At 38.5% G+C, this 14601-nt stretch overlaps 1 protein-coding gene across 1 annotated transcript in view; it reads right to left on the bottom strand.

The window, feature by feature from the left end:
* Positions 1-14601, bottom strand: part of KLF8 (KLF transcription factor 8) — a 358412-nt gene that overhangs the window by 323386 nt on the left and 20425 nt on the right. The window contains exon 2 of the mRNA XM_060292377.1: positions 10043-10173. The gene's annotated coding sequence lies outside the window, so the exon portion shown is untranslated. The remainder of the gene's footprint in view (positions 1-10042; positions 10174-14601) is intronic.

Genomic DNA, 14601 nt, shown 5'->3' with positions numbered 1-14601 from the left:
TTGTACGGAAACAAAAAAGACCCCTAACAGTCAAAACAACCTTGAGAAAGAAAAACAGAACTGGAGGAATCAGGCGCCCAGACTTCAGACTATACTACAAAGCTACAGTAATCAAGACAGTATGGTACTGGCACAAAAACAGAAATATAGATCAATGGAACAGGAGAGAAATCCCCGAAATAAACCTACACTAATATGGTCACCTTATCTTTGATAAAGGAGGCAAGAATATACAATGGAGAAAAAACAACCTCTTCAATAAGTGTTGCTGGGAAAACTGGACAGCTACATGTAAAATAATGAAATTAGAACACCATACCTAAAAATAAACTCAAAATGGATTAGAGACCCAAATGTAAGACCATGCACTATAAAACTCTTAGAGGAAAACGTAGGAAGAACATTCTGTGACATAAATCACAGCAAGATCCTTTTTGACCCACCTCCTAGAGAAATGGAAATAAAAACAAAAATAAACAAATGGGACCTAATGAAACTTAAGAGCTTCTGCACAGCAAAGGAAACCATAAACAAGATGAAAAGACAACCGTCAGAATGGGAGAAAATATTTGCAAGTGAAGCAACTGACAAAGGATTGATCTCCAAAATTTACAAGCAGCTCATGCAGCTCAATATCAAAAATCAAACAACCCAATCCAAAAATTGGCAGAAGACCTAAATAGAGATTTCTCCAGAGATGATATACAGATTGGCAACAAACACAGGAAAGGATGCTCAACATCACTAATCATTATAGAAATGCAAATCAAAGCTACAATGAGGTATCACCTCACACCGGTCAGAATGGCCATCTTCAAAAAATCTCCAAACAATAAATGCTGGAGAAGGTGTGGAGAGAAGGGAACCCTCTTGCACTGTTGGTGAGAATGTAAATTGATACAGCCACTATGGAGAACAATATGGAGGTTCCTTAGAAAACTAAAAATAGAACTACCATATGACCCAGCACTCCCTCTACTGGGCATATACCCTGAGAATACCACCATTCAAAGAGAGTCATGTACCACAATGTTCATTGCAGCTCTATTTTCAGTAACCAGGACATTGAAGCACGTTAAGTGTCCATTGACAAAGGAATGGATAAAGAAGATGTGGCACATATATACAATGGAATATTACTAAGTCTTAAATAGAAATGAAACTGAGTTATCTGTCATGAGGTGGATGGACCTAGAGACTGTCATACTGAGTGCAGTAAGTCAGAAAGAGAAAAACATATATCGTATGCTAATACATATATATGGAATCTAAAAACAAACAAAAAAATGTTCTGAAGAACATAAGGGCAGGACAGGAATAAAGACGCAGACCCAGAGGATGGACTTGAGAATACGGGGAAGGGGAAGTGTAAGCTGGGATGACGTGAGAGAGTGGCATGGACATATACACACTACGAAAAGTAAAATAGATATCTAGTGGGAAGCAGTCACATAGCACAGATCGGTTAGGTTGGTGTTTTGTGTCCACTTAGAGGGGTGGGATAAGGAAGGTGGGAGGGAGCCACAAGAAGGAGGAGATATGGAGATACATGTTTATGTACAGCTGATTGACTTTGTTGTACAGCAGAAACTAACACACCTTTGTAAAGCAATTATACTTCAATAAGGATGTTAAAAATATATATATAAGGGAAGTAGATACAAACAAACAAAAATATGAGTCATTCTTTACCCTCCCTCAGCTCCCACATCCAATTTTTCATCAAATCCTGTTGAGTCAATCTCAAAATATTTCTCACACCCAACCTTTCTCCATTCCCACAGCCATTGCCCTACTTTTAGAAATCATCTCTTTCTGGATCCCAGAAGTGATTTCCTAACCAGTCTTCCTGCCTGCAGCCTCAGTTCTTCCTATCCAGTCTCCATATTGATGCCCCAAAAAAGGTAGTCTTATTTAAGCCAGCCATACAGATTGCTTAAAACTTATCAGTGTCTATCCACTACCTATAAAATATTACAAGGTCCCATTTAAAACATACAGGGTCCTGTGTGATTTGGTTGCCTTCTTCCTGTATTTTACCACATCTTTCTCTTACTTTCTATACCCCAGTTTTATGGAAATGCTTACAAGTCCTTGAAGCAGGTCAAGTTATCTCATTACTTTATGTCTTTATTCATAAAGTATCATCTGTCTATAGCACCAAAATCTGAAGCCTCCTCAAGTGTACCTTTTATCTTTCAAGACAGGTCAAACATTCCTTATGCCATTCTATTCTCTGTCTCAGTATACATATCATGCCTTCTTTGTAGCTTCACTATAACTTAAAGGTGTTTATCTCTTGAAAACTATAATATTTAAAAGCTCTTATTTGTTTCTCTGCTTATCTCCAGTATTAGACTATGAGACAAAAATATGAAGCAGGGCAAATGTTGCAGGGATGCTAGTTAAGCTCAATCTAAGCATGTGCTTTATAATAAAAACTCAGGTTGTTTCTATGTATGCAGGTAGGTTCCCTCTGAAAAGGGTAAAAAATAAGGTTTGTGGTATTCCCCTCAAAATTTTTACTATGATGAAAGTGTTCTGAAACTTTATTTGTTGGTGGCTACATTTACCAAATTCATCAAACTGTAAACTTAAAATAGATGAATTTTGTGGTTTGTAAGTTTTACCTCAAAAAAGCTATAAGAAATAAGCTTTTCAATAGCAAAAAGAAATTGGAAAGCATTTCCTGGCATACATCCCCTCCTGAAGAGCTTCTAAAGCAGAAAGTGACTACAATAGTATAAGTGAGAACTTTCAGGTGAGGTTACCAGTTTCTTGAATTGCAACTTCTGCCACACTTAATGTCACAAGTTGGAAAGGAAAAACTTGTACACAGATCTGTATAAAGGAACTAGAAGTCGTGGTGGCAAGATCTTCCAAATAAAAATATTAGAGAATGCCCCCTTACATTTGTTATGGTTAAGAGAATAGTAGAAAAATAAGCCACAAAATAGAAACCATACTTATATGGGATTGATGAGAACTCAGAGCAAGGAGAGTATGGAAACATAGAGAAAGAAACAGAGAAAGTGGGCAGAACGCCCTTGGACCACTTTAGCTCTCAGATCATCAATATCTCCTCCCTTTGGAAATAGCCCACAATTATAATGGAGACTAACAAAACAGTCAATCCAGCAGAAATAACAATCATCTCTGGAAAGTGAAGAAGTTTTGCCTGCCCTGATTGTTATAAAGAGGCTCCTGCAGACTCAATGCAATCCTTATTAAGATTCCAATGGCATTTTTTACAGAATTACTAGAAACAATCCTAAAATTATGATGGAACAACAAAGAGCCCCAAACAGCCAAAGCAAACCTGGGAAAGAACAAAGCTGAAGGTACTTACTGATTTCAACCCAAATTACAAAGCTATCATAATTTTTTTAAAAATTGATACTGGCATAAAAAAAATAGATACACAGAGGAATGGAACAGAATTGAGAGCCTAGAAATAAACCCTGGTTTATACAGTCAACTAATATTTGACAAGGGAGCAGAAGATACTCAATAAAGAAAAGATAGTCTATTCAATAAATGATGTTGGGGAAAACTGGATATTCACATGTAGAAGATTGAACCTGGGCCCCTATCTTATACCACTCACAAAAATTAACTCGAAATGAACTAAAGACAAATGTAAGACCTGAAACCATAAAACTCAGAGAAGAAATCATAGGGAAAAAGCAATTATTTCATGGATATGACACCAAAGCACAAGCAACAAAAGCAAAAATAAACAAATAGAACTACATCAAACTAAAAATCTTCTTCACAGCACCACCCCCAAAATCAGCAACATGAAAGCAACTTACTCAATAGGAGAAAGTATTTGCAAACCATCTATCTAAAAAAGGGTTATTCTACAAAAATATATAAGGAACTCAGACAACTCAATAGAAAAAATAATAATCCAATTAAAAATGGGCAAATGGCCTGAATAGACATTTTTCCAAAGAAGACGTTCGAATGGTCAAGTGTTATATGAAAAGATGTTCAACATCACTAATCATCACAGAAATGCAAATAAAAACCAAAATGAGATATCACCTCACACCTGTCAGAATGGATATTATCAAAAAGATAGATAACAGATGCTGGTGAGGATGTGAAGAAACAGGAACACTGTACATTATTAGTGGGAATGTACATTGGTACTTCCACTATGGAAAACAGTATGGAGGTTCCTTAAAAAATTAAAATAAAACTACCATATAATCCAACAATTCCACTTCTGGGTATATGTCTGAAGGAAATGAAGAGTATTCTGAAGAGTACATCCCTATGATTATTGCAGCATTATTTACAATAGCCAAGACATGGAAACAATCTAAGTGTCTACCAACAGATGAATGGATAAAGAAAATATTATATATATACAATGGAATATTATTCAACTACAGAAAGGAAGGAAGTCTTTCTATTTGCAACAACATGGATGGACTTATACTCAGTGAAATAAGTAAAAAACAGACAATTACTGTGTGATCACACTTAAATGTGGAATCTTAAAAAAAAATCATGGCAATAGAGAGCAGATTTGTGGTTGCCAGGGGCGGTGGGTAAAGGAAAAACATGTGAAGGTGGTCAAGGGGTGCACACTTTCAGTTATAAGTTCAATAAGTTCTGGGGATATAATGTACTGCATGGTGACTGTAGTTAACAATACTGCACTGTATACTTGAAAGTCACTAAAAGAGTAAATCTTAAAAATTCTCACTCCATGCACACAAAAATGTAATTATGTAAGGTGATGGATGTGTTAATTAACCTTATTGTGGTAATAATTTCAAATATATACATATCATTATGCTGTACATCTTAAACTTATACAGTATTATATGTCAAGTAAATCTTGATAAAGCTAGAAAAAAAGACATTCTTGTACTGATGCAACTCCAGTCCAACTGGCCTCTATTTCCACTCTTGTCTCCTACAATCTCAACTCTACCCAGTAGCCCAAGTAGTCTTCTTAAAAGATAAATCATATAATGTCTCTCCCTTTCCTTAAACTTTCCAATAGCTTCCCCATAACACTCAGAATAAAATCCAGGTCAACTTTAGCTAGCACACATGCTAAAAGTGCATTTGCCCTATCATGAAAGAACATATGCTTATTCAAGTCTATATGTGATACTTATAGAAGAGAAAAACCTTAAAGGGTGGGGGTGGAGTGAGAGAGATTAAAAATAAGAAAAGGAAATACATTAATAAACACAAATTTTGTTCCAAATTTTTTATTCCTTAAAAGGTCTGCCTACCTTTCAGACCTGCTCACTTATTCTCACTCTTGGTCACTGCACTTCTACCACACTTAGATCCTGCAACTTGACAAGTGCATTCTCTCCTCAGGGCCTGGCACTTATTACCCTGCCTGGAACACTATTTTCCCCCAGCTTTTGTCTTTGTTATTTTGTTATCTTTCAGATCTCAACTCATACATAATAACCTCACAGAAGCCTGACCACGTTAAGTGACCCCCCAATCATTCTGTCATTACACCTCGTTAATTTCCTTCAGTACACATCTCTGAAATTATAGTTTTTAGTCCTGTTTGTTTATTCATTAATTTTCTCTTTATTTTGTTCTTGTCTGTCTCCCCCAACTAGACTGTAAGTTCCAAAAGAGCAGGGAAAATACATATCTCATTCATGCAGTACTCCAGCACCTATTTCAGTGCCTGGCACATACGGAATTTAAGAAAAAAAATGACATGAAGAACCTAGGGGTAAGACAGGAATAAAGACACAGACCTACTAGAGAATGGACTTGAGGATATGGGGAGCGGAAAGAGTAAGCTGTGACAAAGCGAGAGAGAGGCATGGACATATATACACTAACAAATGTAAAGTAGATAGCTAGTGGGAAACAGCCGCATAGAACAGGGAGATCAGCTCGGTGCTTTGTGACCGTCTGGAGGGGTGGGATAGGGAGGGTGGGAGGGAGGGAGACACAAGAGGGAGGAGATATGGGAACATATGTATATGTATAACTGATTCACTTTGTTATAAAGCAGAAACTAACACACCATTGTAAAGCAATTGTACTCCAATAAAGATGTAAAAAAAAAAGTATTGAATGAATAAGTGAGTACTACTCAACAGAATGCCTTTTAGCAAATATTTATTTATCCCAAGTTTTATGTTAGTCCATATATTTTTTTATAAATGACCAAACACGACGTATTCAATATACTTCATAGGAAACATACAGCACAGAAAGGGTCTTCACTCATTTCCTCACCAAACCATCTCTTTTCTAGTACTGCACTTAATCATATAATCTGAGTTGACAGAAACCTCACCTATTCCCACTCTCTATTCAGTGCTTAAACACTCTCTACAGCAGTAACAAGTGATTTACTTGCTATTGAAAAAATTTTTCTAGACAAGTTTGAGTAATTTCTTAATCAATACATTTGGTCATTACTTTTCATTCTTTTTACTCCTCTAGATAATTTCAATTGATCTTTCTTTGAGCTCACTGATTCTTTCTTCTGCTTGGTCAAGACTGATGTTGAAGCTCTCTATTGAATATTTCAGTTTAGTCATTGTGTTCTTCAGCTCCAAAATTACTGTTTGGTTCTTTTTATGTTTTCTATCTCTTTGTTGAACTTCTCATTTTGTTCTTGTATTATTTTTTTCTGATTTTGTTACATTGTTCATCTATGTTCTTTTTTTTTAAGTTTTTAATTTTTTTGATTTGTTTCAAAGTTAAACCCAAGACACATTGAGTTCATAGGAAATCCACTGAGAAATATTTTTCTAGCTCTCTGAGCATCTTTAGAATAATTATTTTGAATATTTCAGGCAATTCATGACTATCCATTTCTTTGGGGTCAGTTACTGGAAATTTACTATTTTTCTTTGGTGGTGTCATGTTTCCCTGATTCTTCATGATCCCTGAAGTCTTGCATAGGTGTCTGTGCCTTTGAAGAAGCAGTCACCTCATCCAGATTTTATGGACTGACTTTGGTAAGCAAAGGCCCTACCTGAAGGTGGGAGCAAACTGGAGTATGCTGTAGACCCAAGTCAAGTGGTGCAGGGCACCAAGTTCAGGGGTGTGTGGCATCTCCATGTCAAGTGGCTAGGGACCAGTGCAGACAGCAGTGGTGATCAAAGCTGGTGGTGTTCAAACACTTAGCAGTGGGGATCAGCTGCAGGTACCTGTGTAGTAGCAGGGGCCAGTTGCAGACACAAACATAGTGGTAGAATCCAGAACTAGCAGCAAAGGTTGAGGCCAACTGTGGATACAAAAGTAGCTGTGGGGGCCCTGGCTAACAGTGTATTCTACTGTGACTGCTGGGTCTCACCACGGGTGCACGACAATGGAAGCTGGTGTGGGGGTCAGGCCAGAGTCATGTAGGTGCACATCTGGAGGGGTTAAACCTGAGTGTGCATATGTTGGTGGGGGACAGCTGTGGGGATCTAGGCTGACATCTTGTACCCACACAGCTCCAGAAACCTGAGTTGGCTGCCACTCCAGGTCATGTCTCTGGCAGGTGGGGGAAGAAGCCAGTAGAGACTCAAGTGGCTGGTGTATGTGAATGCAAATAGCTGTGGGAAAAAATTCCAGTGAAAACTTCAGGGTGTCCATTGTGGCTATGCTGGCCATTGGTTTCTTCAGTGTAGAAAGCTGCTGGGGTCATCTGCAGAGCAGGTCACTGGGAAGAGTAATCATTCTCATTGAGTGGTTGATGTTGGTAGCCCTTGTTTTTCTTCCTATTTCCTAGCCATCCCTATACATCTTTGCTTTTCTGGTCTCTGAGTGGGCTGAAACCTAAGTGGGTCCTTTGTGCAGTGCCTCAAAAGGCTGAAAAAATATCACTCACTCACCTCTCTTTTTCCCAGTGAGGGTAACTCTTTCGAGCTTGGGAGTTACCCCTTGACACTGAGCAATGTTGGCCAGGGGGATGGGATGATGCAGGCAAAATAAAGTTGTTTTCCTGTCATTTTTGTGTAGTCATTCTCCAGTTTTTTTTTTCCACACTGTTGCTAAAGTTTCTTAAGTAGACTCCAGATATCACCCAGATCTGTTTTGTTCATGGGCAGCTGCCTAATTATTGATCTTTGAGGAGAGACAGAGACTAGGGTCTCCTATGTGGCCATTTAGGTGACATCACTCTTAGTCCATTTCAGTTCTCTTTAACGCATCAGAATATTTCAATTGAATAAAGAACATATGTGCACACTTATAAAAGGAAAAGCACACTTAACCAGGGACATAAAAAATAGAAGAGGATCATTTATTTGGGTATGGAAGACAAAAGAGAAACAAAACATGACACCAATTGCCCCACACTCTCATTTCTGATGGCAAGAAATAAGATTCTTGCAGTCTGAGGGCCCTTCTTTAGACTAAATGTAGCTAGTTAAAGGTATGAACACTTTGCTGAAGCTGCAACAGTGTCCCACTCCACCCTCCCACTGCCCCACAACTTCTGTTACTTGACTTATTATAAGGGAAGTAATGAGAAGGTTAAGTTGAGTCTCACAGTATTACCTAAGACAAACTAGGCCTTTAAGCAGCCATATTCCCTGGATGATATTCAACTCCCTGTACCCCATCCCATGTCTATTTATCCGAAAGAGAGACAATTCTTGATTGATCTTTTCTCCCACATATATTACATCAGAATTATGGCATATTTATTCCTATATCCAGTCAAAGAGGCAAGGGCATAATTACTATTGGCTACATTGCTTATCTCGCTAATCCAAACATAATACGATTTGTTTGTTTTTCTACTACTGCATCTGCCTCTTCCTGGCTGTGTAATCTTAGACAAGTTAGTCACTCCATGCCTTAATTTTCTCATCTGTTAAATGAAAATAATAATAGTACAACCTCATAGGGTTGTTATGAATTAAATGAGTTTATGGCAGACACTTGATCCTGGCATATAGTAAATGCTAATGATATGCCATTATTATTGCTCAAATGGATAAGTCATAATGATATTCTGCATAGAAAAATTCCATAATTTACCCATTCTCTAAACACAAGGTTAGATAATCATAAGCTAAACTTTAAAAAACACAAATTAGCAATAATAAAGGAAATTAACAAAATCATTCCATTTATGATAACATCAAGAAGTACTTAGGGGAGACGAGGGGAAGATGGCGGAAGAGTAAGATGGGGAGATCACCTTCCTCCAAACAGATACACCAGAAATACCACTATACGTGGAAAAACTCCTACAGAACACCTACTGAATGCTGGCAGAAGACCTCAGAACTCCCAAAAGGCAAGAAACTCCCCACGTACCTGGGTAGGGCAAAAGAAAAAAGAATAAACAGAGACAAAAGGATAGGGATGGGACCAGCACCAGTGAGAGGGAGCTGTGAAGGAGGAAAGGTTTCCACACACTAGGAAGTCCCTTCGTGGGCAGAGACTGTGGGGGGCGGAGGGGAAAGCTTCAGAGCCGTGGAGGAGAGCTCAGCAACAGGGTTGTGGAGGGCAAAGCAGAGAGATTCCCGCACAGAGGATCAGTGCCTACTGGCACTCACCAGACCGAAAGGCTTGTCTGTTCACCCGCCGGGGTGGGCGGGGCTGGGAGCTGAGGCTGGGGCTTCGGTCGGAGTGCAGGGAGAGGACTGGGATTGGTGACGTGAACACAGCCTGAAGGGGGTTGGTGCACAACGGCTAGCCGGAAGGGAGTCCGGGAAAATGTCTGGACCTGCCGAAGCAGCAAGAGACTTTTTCTTCCCTCTTTATTTCCTGGTGTGTGAGGACAGGGGATTAAGAGTGCTGCTTAAAGCAGCTCCAGAGACGGGCATGAGCCACGGCGAAAAGTGCAGACCACAGAGATGGGCATGACACGCTAAGGCTACTGCTGCCGCCATGGAGAAGGATGTGTGGGAGCACAGGTCACTATCCACACAACCCTTCCAGGGAGACTGTGCAGCCCGCCACTGCCAGGGTCCTGGGATCCAAGGACAACTTCCCCGGGAGAACGCAAAGCACGCCTCAGGCTGGTGTAACATCATGCTGGCCTTTGCCTCCGCAGGCTTGCCCCGCACTCTGTGACCCTCCCTACCTCGGCCTGAGTGAGCCAGAGTCCATGAAGCAGCTGCTCCTTTAAACCCGTCCTGTCTGAGTGAAGAACAGACGCCCTCCAGCGACCTACACGCAGAGGCGGGACCAAATCCAAAGCTGAGCCCCTGAGAGCTGTGAGAACAAAGAAAAGAAAGGGAAATTTCTCCCAGCAGCCTCAGAAGCAGCGAATTAAAGCTCCACAATCAACTTGATGTACCCTGCATCTGTGGAATACAAGAAAAAACAACGAATCATCCCAAATTGAGGAGGTAGACTTTGAGAGCAAGACTTATGATTTTTCCCCTTTTCCCCTTTTTGTGAGTGTGTATGTGTATGCTTCTGTTTGAGATTTTGTCTGTATAGCTTTGCTTCCACCATTTGTCCTAGGGTTCTATCCGTCTGTTTTTTTCTTAATAATTATTTTTTAATTTCATAACTTTATTATATTTTATCTTACTTTATTTTATTTTACTTTATCTTCTTTCTTTCTTTCTTTCTTCTTTCTACTTCTACTAATTCTTTCTTTCTACTTTTTCTCCCTTTTAGTCTGAACCATGTAGATGAAAGGCACTTGGTGCTGCAGGCAGGAGTCAGTGGTGTGACTCTGAGGTGGGAGAGCCAACTTCAGGACACTGGTCCACAAGAGACCTCCCAGCTCCACATAATATCAAATGGCAAAAATCTCCCAGAGATCTCCATCTCAACACCAGCACCCAGCTTCACTCAAAGAACAGAAAGCTACAGTGCTGGAAACCCTATGCCAAACAAGTAGCAATACAGGAACATACTCCACACATTAGCAGAGAGGATGCCTAAAATCATAATAAGTCCACAGACACCCCAAAACACACCACCAGACGTGGACCTGCCAAACAGAAAGACAAGATCCAGCCTCACCCACCAAAACACAGGCACTAGTCCCCTCCACCAGGAAGCCTACACAACCCACTGAACCAAGCATAGTCACTGGGGACAGACACCAAAAACAATGGGAACTATGAACTTGCAGCCTGCAAATACGAGACCCCAAACACAGTAAGAGAAGCAAAATGAGAAGACAGAAAAACACACAGCAGATGAAGGAGAAAGATAAAAACCCACCAGACCTAACAAATGAAGAAGAAATAGGTAGCCTACCTGAAAAAGAATTCAGAATAATAATAGTAAAGATGCTCCAAAATCTTGGAAATAAAATAGACAAAATGCAAGAAATATTTAACAAGGACCTAGAAGAACTAAAGAGGAAACAAACAACAGTGAACAACACAATAAATGAAATTAAAAATACTCTAGATGGGATCAAAAGCAGAATAACTAAGGCAGAAGAACGCATAAGTGACCTGGAAGATAAAATAGTGGAAATAACTACTGCAGAGCAGAATAAAGAATAAAAAATGAAAAGAACTGAGGACAGTCTCAGGGACAACATTAAACTCACCAATATTCGAATTATAGGCGTTCCAGAAGAAGAAGAGAAAAAGAAAGGGACTGAGAAAATATTTGAAGAGATTATAGTTGAAAATATCCCTATTATGGGAAAGGAAATAATTAATCAACTCCAGGGAGCACAGAGATTCCCATACAGGATAAATCCAAGTAGAAATATGCCAAGACACATAGTAATCAAACTGTCAAAAATTAAATACAAAGAAAACATATTAAAAGAAGCAAGGGTAAAACAACAAATAAGACACAAGGGAATCACCATAAGGTTAACAGCTAAACTTTCAGAAGAAACTCTGCAATCAAGAAACTGGCAGGACATATTTAAAGTGATGAAAGAGAAAAACCTGCAACCAAGATTACTCTACCCAGCAAGGATCTCATTCAGATTTGATGGAGAAATTAAAACCTTTACTGACAAGCAAAAGCTGAGAGAGGTCAGCACCACCAAACCAGCTTTACAACAAATGCTAAAGGAACTTCTCTAGGCAAGAAACACAAGAGAAGGAAAAGACCTACAATAACGAACCCCAAACTATTAAGAAAATGAGAAAAGGAACATACATATCGATAATTACCTTAAATGTAAATGGAATAAATGCGCCCAGCAAAAGACACAGATTGGCTGAATGGATACAAAAACAAGACCCATATATATGCTGTCTACAAGAGACCCACTTCAGACCTAGAGACACATACAGACTGAAAGTAAGGGGATGGAAAAAGATATTCCATGCAAATGGAAACCAAGAGAAAGCTGAAGTAGCAATTCTCATATCAGACAAAATAGACTTTAAAATAAACTCTGTGAGAAGAGACAAAGAAGGATATTACATAATGATCAAGGGATTGATCCAAGAAGATATAAAAATTGTAAATATTTATGCACCCAACATAGGAGCACCTCAATACATAAGGAAAATACTAACAGTCATAAAAGGGGAAATCATCAGTAACACATTCATACTAGGGGACGTTAACACCTCACTTTCAACAATGGACTTATCATCCAAAATGAAAACAAATAAGGAAACACAAGCTATATATGATACATTAAAGAAGATGGACTTAAATGACATTTATAGGACATTCCATCCAAAAACAACAGAATACACATTTTTCTCAAGTGCTCATGGAACATTCTCCAGGATAGATATCTTGGGTCACAAATCAAGCCTTGTAAATTTAAGAAAATTCAAATTGTATCAAGTATCTTTTCTGAACAAAATGCTATAAGACTAGATATGAATTACAGGAAAAGATCTGTAAAAAATACAAACACATGGAGACTAAACAGTACTTAATAACGAAGTGATCACTGAAGAAATCAAAGGCAAAATCAAAAAATACCTGTAAACAAATGACAATGGAGACACGATGACCCAAAACCTATGGGATGCAGCAAAAGCAGTCCTAAGAGGGAAGTTTATAGCACTAAAATCCTACCTTAAGAAACAGGCAACATCACGAATAAACAACGTAAAGTTGCACCTAAAGCAATTAGAGAAAGAAGAACAAAAAAACTCAAAGTTAGCAGAAGGAAACAAGTCATAAAAATAAGATCAGAAATAAATGAAAAAGAAATGAACGAAATGATAGCAAAGATCAAGAAAACTAAAAGCTGGTTCTTTGAGAAGAGAAACAAAATTGATAAACCATTACCCAGACTCATCAAGAAAAAAAGGGAGAAGACTCAAATCAATAGAATTAGAAAAGAAAAAGGAGAAGTAACAAGTGACAATGCAGAAATACAAAAGATCATGAGAGATTATTACAAGCACCTCTATGCCAATAAAATGGATAACCTGGAAGAAACAGACAAATTCTTAGAAATGCACAACTGCCAAGACTGAATAAGGAAGAAATAGAGAATATGAACAGACCAATCACAAGCACTGAAACTGAAAGTGTGATTAAAAATCTTCCAACAAACAAAAGCCAAGGACCAGATGGCTTCACAGGCGAATTCTATCAAACATTTAGAGAAGAGCTAACACCTATCCTTCTCAAACTCTTCCAAAATACAGCAGAGGGAGGAACACTCCCAAACTCACTATGCGAGGCCACCATCACCTTGATACCAAAACCACACAAGGATGTCACAAAGAAAGAATACTACAGGCCAATATCACTGATGAACATAGATGTAAAAATCCTCAACAAAATACTAGCAAACAGAATCCAACAGCACATTAAAAGGATCATACACCATGATCAAGTGGGGTTTATTCCAGGAATGCAAGGATTCTTCAATATACGCAAATCTATCAATGTGATAAACCATATTAAGAAATTGAACGAGAAAAACCATATGATCATCTCAGGAGATGCAGAGAAAGCTTCCAATAAAATTCAAAACCCATTTACGATAGAAACCCTGCAGAAATTAGGCATAGAGGGAACTTTCCTCAACATAATATAGGCCATATATGACAAACCCACAGCCAACATCGTCCTCAATGGTGAAAACCTGAAAGCATTTCCACTAGGATAAGGAACAAGAGAAGGTTGCCCACTCTCACCACTCTTATTCAACATAGTTTTGAAGTTTTAGCCACAGCACTCAGAGAAGAAAAGGAAATAAAAGGAATCCAAATCGGAAAAGAAGAAGTGAAGCTGTCACTGTTTGCAGATGACATGATAATATACATAGAGAATCCTAAAGATGCTACCAGAAAACTACTGGAGCTAATGAATGAATTTGGTAAAGTAGCAGGATACAAAATTAATGCACAGAAATCTGTGGCATTCCTATACACTAATGATGAAAAAGTTGAAAGTGAAATCAAGGAAACACTCCCTTTTACCATTGCAACAAAAAGTATAAAATATCTAGCAATAAAACTGCCTAAGGAGACAAAAGACCTGTTTGCAGAAAATTATAAGACACGGATGAAAGAAATTAAAATCGTACAAATAGATGGAGAGATATACCATGTTCTTGGATTGGAAGAATCAACATTGCAAAAATGAATATACTACCCAAAGCAATCTGCAGATTCAATGCAATCCCTATCAAATTACCACTGGCATTTTTCACAGAACTAGAACAAAAAATTTCACAATTTGTATGGAAGCACAAAAGACCCCGAATACCCAAAGCAATCTTGAGAACAA

Source organism: Globicephala melas, chromosome X (genome assembly GCF_963455315.2).
Source record: "Globicephala melas chromosome X, mGloMel1.2, whole genome shotgun sequence".
NCBI lineage: Eukaryota > Metazoa > Chordata > Mammalia > Artiodactyla > Delphinidae > Globicephala > Globicephala melas.
Note: the sequence above shows the minus strand (reverse complement) of the source record. Positions and strands in the feature narration are given on the sequence as shown.